The sequence below is a fragment of the Pinus tabuliformis genome, chromosome J, assembly GCF_031772625.1.
Source record: "Pinus tabuliformis cultivar Carrire ecotype Pingquan chromosome J, CPIR1, whole genome shotgun sequence".
NCBI lineage: Eukaryota > Viridiplantae > Streptophyta > Pinopsida > Pinales > Pinaceae > Pinus > Pinus tabuliformis.
In genome coordinates, this window is record NC_142295.1 from 38368585 (window position 1) to 38376000 (window position 7416).

General features: G+C 31.7%; 1 pseudogene; it reads right to left on the reverse strand.

The window, feature by feature from the left end:
* Positions 1-426: 426 nt before the first annotated feature.
* LOC149225336 (ethylene-responsive transcription factor 5-like) lies at positions 427-1794 on the reverse strand (annotated as a pseudogene).
* Between the last annotated feature and the right edge of the window lie 5622 nt (positions 1795-7416).

Sequence of the window (7416 nt, forward strand, 5' to 3'; positions counted from 1 at the left end):
ATTTTGACGTTTTTCCTCCCATGACAAGAAGAATTTTAATTAAACTTGTTACGTGTATTAACTTTATTTATTTAACTATTAATTATTTTTAAAAATGATGAAATTAATATTATGTCTCATTTGTTAATGTGATTCGGTAAACGATATAAAAAATCTTTAAAGATTTGATTTAGTTATTTATTTGATTTTTATATTTTTAATAATTTTGTTTAATTCATATAAAATGCTTTTATTTTATTAAAAAAATAAAATTATCTAAAATATTTAGATATTTTTACAAAAAATAATTAAACATTTATAATTTTTGAAATCAGTAAATTAACTGAAAACTCTGCACTTTGAAATATTTTTAAAGAATTAAAATCATCTATGTAAACATATGTACAATTCATAAATGACAGATTCATTTGAAAAGACGAACCAAATCTGGTTGTTCACAAAAATGTAAAAGGCCATTGCTCAAAGACATTACCATCTTAAGCTGTAGCAACGTTCAGAGATTTGCTTGATTAACCTCTATGAGTCAATATAGCAGTGCTATAACAAGATTTACATATTTATGAATGATCCAGTAGACAAAGAATACAAATTTTTGGTACATATAGAAAGAATATATACAAAGTACAGGCTCGTAGAGAAAGAATGGATATAAATTTTGGTCCGTGGGAAAAGAATGAAATAATGCAGAGAAGACCTCAATTCACCATGAGCTGTGCAGTGGACAGGGAACCAGTGAAGTTAATGTCAATGGCCCTCGGCGTGAGTGGCGGCGTTGCCATTTTCCGACTGAAAATTTCTTCAACCATTCCGCTACTCATCTTGTTTCTGTCTTCCAATCTCATTCGAATTGTCTATCCCACTGGACTTCACTGCCACTCATCACTTCCTCACGCTGCCTCTTTCTATTCATATTATTCTCACCATTCTTCTCCTCCTTTTCTAAACTGGACGTATTATTACATGTATTACTGTCCTCTGGGCCAACTTGGAGGGGGAAATTAAGGATAGCTTTAGAGCCCCTCATCTTGTAAGCGGCACCGTCATATGCGAGCGCAGCCTCCTCAGCCGTAATGAAGGTGCCAAGCCAAACTCTAGCGCCCTTACGCGCAGGGTCCCTTATCTCCGCCGCAAATTTTCCCCACGGCCGCTGCCTCACACCCCTGTAATGCCTCCCCGCATTCTTCGGCGGCGGCGTGGCTCTCGTTTCTTGACGGATATCTGCTTCTAGTTTGACGGGAAAAGCCGCTTCTTTCTTGATCTCCGTCACCGGCTCTTCTTTGGGTGTTCGGGGCACCCATCCCTTGTTGGCAGCCTCCTTGAGAATGCCGTACAAAACCATGTCCTCTGAATCGTTTTCATCCAACGGAAGCTTCGTCCAGGCAGCAGATAAGCAAGGGCTCACAGACGGAATCAAGGAATTCTCGAGTCCCCTGTCAACCGGAATTTGGTCACACTCCAATGATCCATGTCGAGTAACGGAGACAGAGAGCGAGGGACGGCAAGACTTAACGGCCGCGATCAGAGTTTCCGTCTTTATTTCCCGTCTGCTGTCATCGACTGAGTCAGCTGTGAGTGCGGTCTGGATGAAGTTTTCTTTTTCGGGGCTGCAATTTCTTGTGGAATCAAACACCCAATTTCCCGTACTGAAGAACAAGGGTTCAAAATCGTCGAGTAAATGGCTCCGAATTCGATCCAAGACACTCATCTCTGCGTACTCGACTTCGTGTTTTACGCTGCTCGGTGCCATCTCGTAAAAGGGAAATAAAAGTCAGAGCTTATTGACCTCTTTGTGAAAAGTTCGTTTAGTTTTTATAGGACATTTTTGGGGTAATTTTTCGACCACAAAATACAAGCACCTTCCCATTTGGAAGGTGTGGTCGAAATTTCGTAGCGAGAGGAATTTTGTCGAAAGGGGGGTTTTTCTGGGGTCGTAGGTGGCCTATCATTCAATTCATTGGAATTGGAATGGCCCACACCCATATAATTGCGGCAACAGGGTAGTTTTGCAACTTGTTCTGCGATCTCATCAATTGGACCCACGTTAAAGTTGAAGTGTGTCTCATATTCTAGAGGTATTATCCAAAGTTCTCTGTCTCAAGATAATGTTAGCTTCTAGAACATTTCCGTGACCGCCAAAGCTACTGTGGTTCCCAGTCCCACATTCCACACTATTAATGTCTCTGCAAGTTGTGACTATAAAAATCCTGTGGTATCAGATTCTGCGGGCGTCAGGTACCAATCTGACATCAAGTTGATGAGGTTAGTTGGTCATTGTTGGCAATTGGTTTATCTAAAATGTATTATTTAAAATGGTTTTGATGAGGTAATTTAAAAATCTATATATAATTAATGTTATTTTAGGATTTTTTAAAGGGGTCTAAAATGTAAAATATCCATATCCCTACAAGTTTAACATCTCGGTTTTTGACAAATGCTTTACTTACAACTTTGCTTTCAGAAAACCATTTTATAAATCTGCTTGACACACTTTATCTACCTGACTAGTAATTTAAAACTAATGATTAAAAAATTAAAATATAAATATCCCGCTCTTTTACTAACTTTGTAGTTGACCCCACTTGCCATCAAATTTTTCTGTGGGTCGGGTTCATGCCGTCACGGAGTCCCTCGGTTACGAGATGGTCAAAGTAGTACATTAAATTAATTGCACGTTGGCTTATCACTCACAATTTTAACATTTCCACCGTCTATCCCACGTTGTCACAAGGTGCAAGTTGTTAGTAAGGAAACCCCACGGGCCACATATCAGATTCGCCGAGACAAAGACAAGTTGTTAGTAAGGAAACCCGAGGGGCCACATATCAGATTCAGCGAGACATGTTTGCGTACAAAATGGTGCAGCTGTACCACGTTAAAGTTGAAGTTTGTGTTGTTGTCCACATTTACCAAATTGATAGAGAGAATGAAGGGAACGTTATTTCTTTACCTCATAATATTTACATAGAATATAGTTCTTTGTGAAAATTGCTCCCTGCGGTGTCTACAAAAACTCTTATGATTTTAAATTAATTTGAATACGAAAATTTTACAGTTGGGTGGGTCGAGGAAAGAATTATTTTCTTCATGTAAATTTAATTTTTAATGTTGATTTATATTGAGTATATTTGTTTAATGGTGTGGGTAAACAAAGATAAACATTAACTTATCTCATAATATATCTCACGATCTCAATTATTAAAAAACCATAAATTTTACTGATTATAATTTCTTTATTATTATTATTAAAAAATCATAAATTTTACTGAATTATAGCTTCTTCTTTATTATTATTATTATTATTTAATTTTTTGTCATCCCAATTTACCCCATTCAATCATAGAGATTCTTAACTTATAAATAGACTTTGTTACAATATAATGGGCCAATACCTAATGTCTAAAAAACAATATTTGTGTATCTATCACATATGTTCTCATAGGAGAATCAATTTAATTAAAAAAATAGAAACAACATTACTACTTTTTAGATAAATGTGGACCTTTCATATATGACTATTACTGAAAATATTTTAAAATATTTTAAAATATTTCAAGGAAATTAAATCCCTACTATTCACCTAATAATTATTGATAACTAAATTAAATTTTATAAAATTTATTCCAAAATAAACATATCTATCAAAATAACTAACCTTATATTTTAAATATTTTAATTTTACCTTAAATTCTCTTCTCAAAATAATTAAAAATACTTAATTTTTTTCTAATTTAAAAAAAAAAAAACTATACATTAATTAATATATATTAATTTACTATTATTATATATATTATAATATATTTTACATCATTATACAACATTATAATATTCCTAACTATTTTGCTCTTTGATGCATGAGGCTTATTAAATCATTTAACAACATTAAAAATTTTCTTTCAATCTATTCCATAACATATCTACATGACATATCTGGGCATCTAAATGCCTGCATTTCCTATCTACTTTAGTGGGAAATCATGATATTCAATTTTCTTTATTATGGAATTCAACTCTGGAACATTTCCCTTCAAACGATTTCCCAAGAAGTCCAACCACTTGATGCTGCTTTCTCCATTGATATATAGACGCCTACGATCTTGTTGTTGGTTAGATTGATATACTCTAGGAATCTCCTAAATATTATGAAAAAATTTGAATCATTGCATACCAGAAGAGTTCCTCTACACATTTATGATTGAAGATTAAATATTAGGGATTATTAGTCTAATTTTTATAATTTAGTTTTTTAGATTATTTGATATGTCATTTTGGAAATTTTAGAAGATCACTTAGAAGTCTATGTTCAAATGGTTCCAAATATCATGACAAGACTCAATTTGATTTTCCAAGCGGAAGCCTTGCTTTAGAATATTGTCCAAATTAGGTGATAAAAAGATTATGTCTATGTCACAAGTAGAGCTTGGGCTATTCACAATCATAGTTTCAATAAAAGGGTAAACATGTGACTATATTACTAATTATTTATTTTAATGTTTTATATTTTCGATAGTTTTTTTTAGTATTAATTAAGTTTTTCGAAGAGTTCGATTGCCTCAATCAAGTGTGACCACACTTTTGTTCCATAACTTTTTGGCATCAAATATGGTTGTGTAGTTTTTTATTATAAAACATAGGGTAACACAATCAATATAATAAGGTTTATTATTAATTTGTTGTAACACAACCAATAATTTAGAATTCAAAAACCAATACTCTAAAATTCAAATTAGTTAATAGGAGTTCTTGTAAAATCATTAGTATTATCTCACTACTGTGTCGCTAGTTATTCAAACTTCAACTCTAATTAATAATGATGGCGAAACTTAGGATATATAATCAAGAATTGGAATAGAATGAGAACTTGACCTCGAAAATTAACATTATGATGCTTAAGATGAATTATGAAAATTAACATGATCATGCTTAAGATGAATTATGATCTTATATAACCAACATGTCCATTTGATTGCAACTCAATGAATTTATATATATCATATTAATGAAGCCATAGAAACCATGGTGTATAAGAATGATAATATTTGCTACAAATTTAAAATAGGTAGTTCTACTATATGAGCGCACACTATATATGGGTACACCTTATATATTGGTAGTTTTACTACTCACATAATATGGGTACACCTTATATATTGGTAGATTTACTACTCACATAATATGGGTACACCTTAATGGATGTAAGGTTTACATGAGTATCTTTAATTTCATTGGAACAACATTGCTTATAAGTGAGTAAAGAAAACAACTATAGAGTGGAGAAACAATGACCTACAACATTAGAGCCCTTTTTGTAAAAATCAAACAAACTATGACCAAAATTCTACTTGCTCGCTTGATATAGCAAATTCGAATTTTTTTGTATTGAAGTATTTGGGATCCTATATAAGGAAGTTGCACAAAATATAAGTATTTCAAACTACAACTATACAACTTGAATGTGCATAATGGTTAAAAACATATGTTTCCTCGGAAGTTAGGTTCAAAACCAATGAGGGTAGACGTAAAATTATTTTAGTGTTGACTTGCTAACTATCAATATTAGCTTCACACAATTTATTAATAAAAATAAAGTATCTCAAATTACAATTATGGGTTTTCTAATCAATGCAATGGGCATATTAATAGGGTTAATTTGTTAGCAAGCTATTCTATCATCAATCATTGGGGCTAAGATCATTTATCATGTATTAAGGTTATGGGTTTTCTACCAAATTTAATGGGTATATAGTTAAGGTTATTTTGTTAGCGAGTTATTGTATCATCATTCATAAATGTCAAGATCATATATAATGTATTAAGAGGTTAATGTACTCAAGGTCATATAATGTGGAGGTGATTGTTTGAAGGGTCATAGTGTAGAATAGGTTAAAATGTTAAAGATGGATTTATTTAGGGTTCACCTTTTTTCTTGATATAATAACATGTTTGGTATAACAACCTCCTTGAATATGTTGGCTTATTTTCAAAATGGATGGATGAGCTTTACACTTAGGTGACTAAGGCCTAAGATGAAATTCTAATGACTTGTGTAAAATTAAAGAGTTCATGCAAACCTAAGGTGGAATTACTCTTCTTCTTTTTTTGGTATAACAACCTCCTTGAATATGTTGGCTTGGTTACCAAATGGATGGATGATTTTTAGACTTAGGTGACTAAGCCCTAAAATGTAATCCTACAACTAAAATGTAATGTGATGCTAATATAAACACCTAATCTGAGAGTATAAAATGAACATGAAACAAGGGTGATAGTTGCATAGTCCCTACCTCTTTGTGCAGGATCTGTGTTTTGTTGTTATTTGAGAACGCTCCATTTCTGAAATTGTTTTTGCAAGCCACACCTCTACATTGATCACAATGAGAGCTTCCTCCACACCAATGTACTCTACACAATGAAAGCTAAACACTAAGATATGCATACTTTGCAATTGTTATAGTATTTGTCTCGAACCGTTGAAAATATAGAGAATTAAGCAGTTAGATTAAATGGAGGCGAGGAAACCACTTATTATATATGAAGCATGTACATACTAAAAAAATTAATTCATACAAAATTAAAATGTCAATTTTACTCTAAGGTGCAGATGAAGCTTTCGTTGTGCGGAGTGCAGAGGAAGATTTCATTGTGTGGAATGTGAAGAAAGCACAATGAAAGCTTCTTCCACATTTCCGAACTCCACACAATGAAATTAAATCAATTACAAATAAAATACTTAAACATATAATAACTTTCGAACTTTAAAAAATTATATAAATACAAAGTTTTGATGATCAAAATAATAAAATTTGTTGTACATTATTTATTTTCATTGGATTTTTTATTGACTAGTGTGGAAACCTGCAGTGACAGATATTCACTGCAATGCAAAGGACACTACACCCAATATTAAAAAAATAATCATAACTTAGTTGTACTATTAACATCTATTCAATGCTTAATAACATTTATTTTGAGGCATTGTATAGTGATTACTAGTTATAAACATATAAAATTTGGCATTTATACGAATAAACTCATTGTTCAAGTCAAATGTCTTTTTTATATTATAGATACAAATGTACATGCTAATACAATCACTGTACCTTTCTTTTGAAACTAAAACTAAGAATGACAAATATCCTACAGTGTTAGAAGTTGTAAGGTGTTGCTTTTCAAAAAATTTGGTGTTGATTAACTTAGCTATGCATTTAATTTGAAGTTTAGGATATTATAAGGCGGAAAAACAATTTTAAAAATATTTTGGATTTTCAATTTAATAAATAATGATAAGATTTAATGATTTATTTATTTTGTAATTTAATTAAAAATAAGAAATATAATTTGAAAAATCAGTACACTAACATATATCAAAATACTTAAAATTTTTATTATTTATATTGTAATTAATTGTAGACATATTAA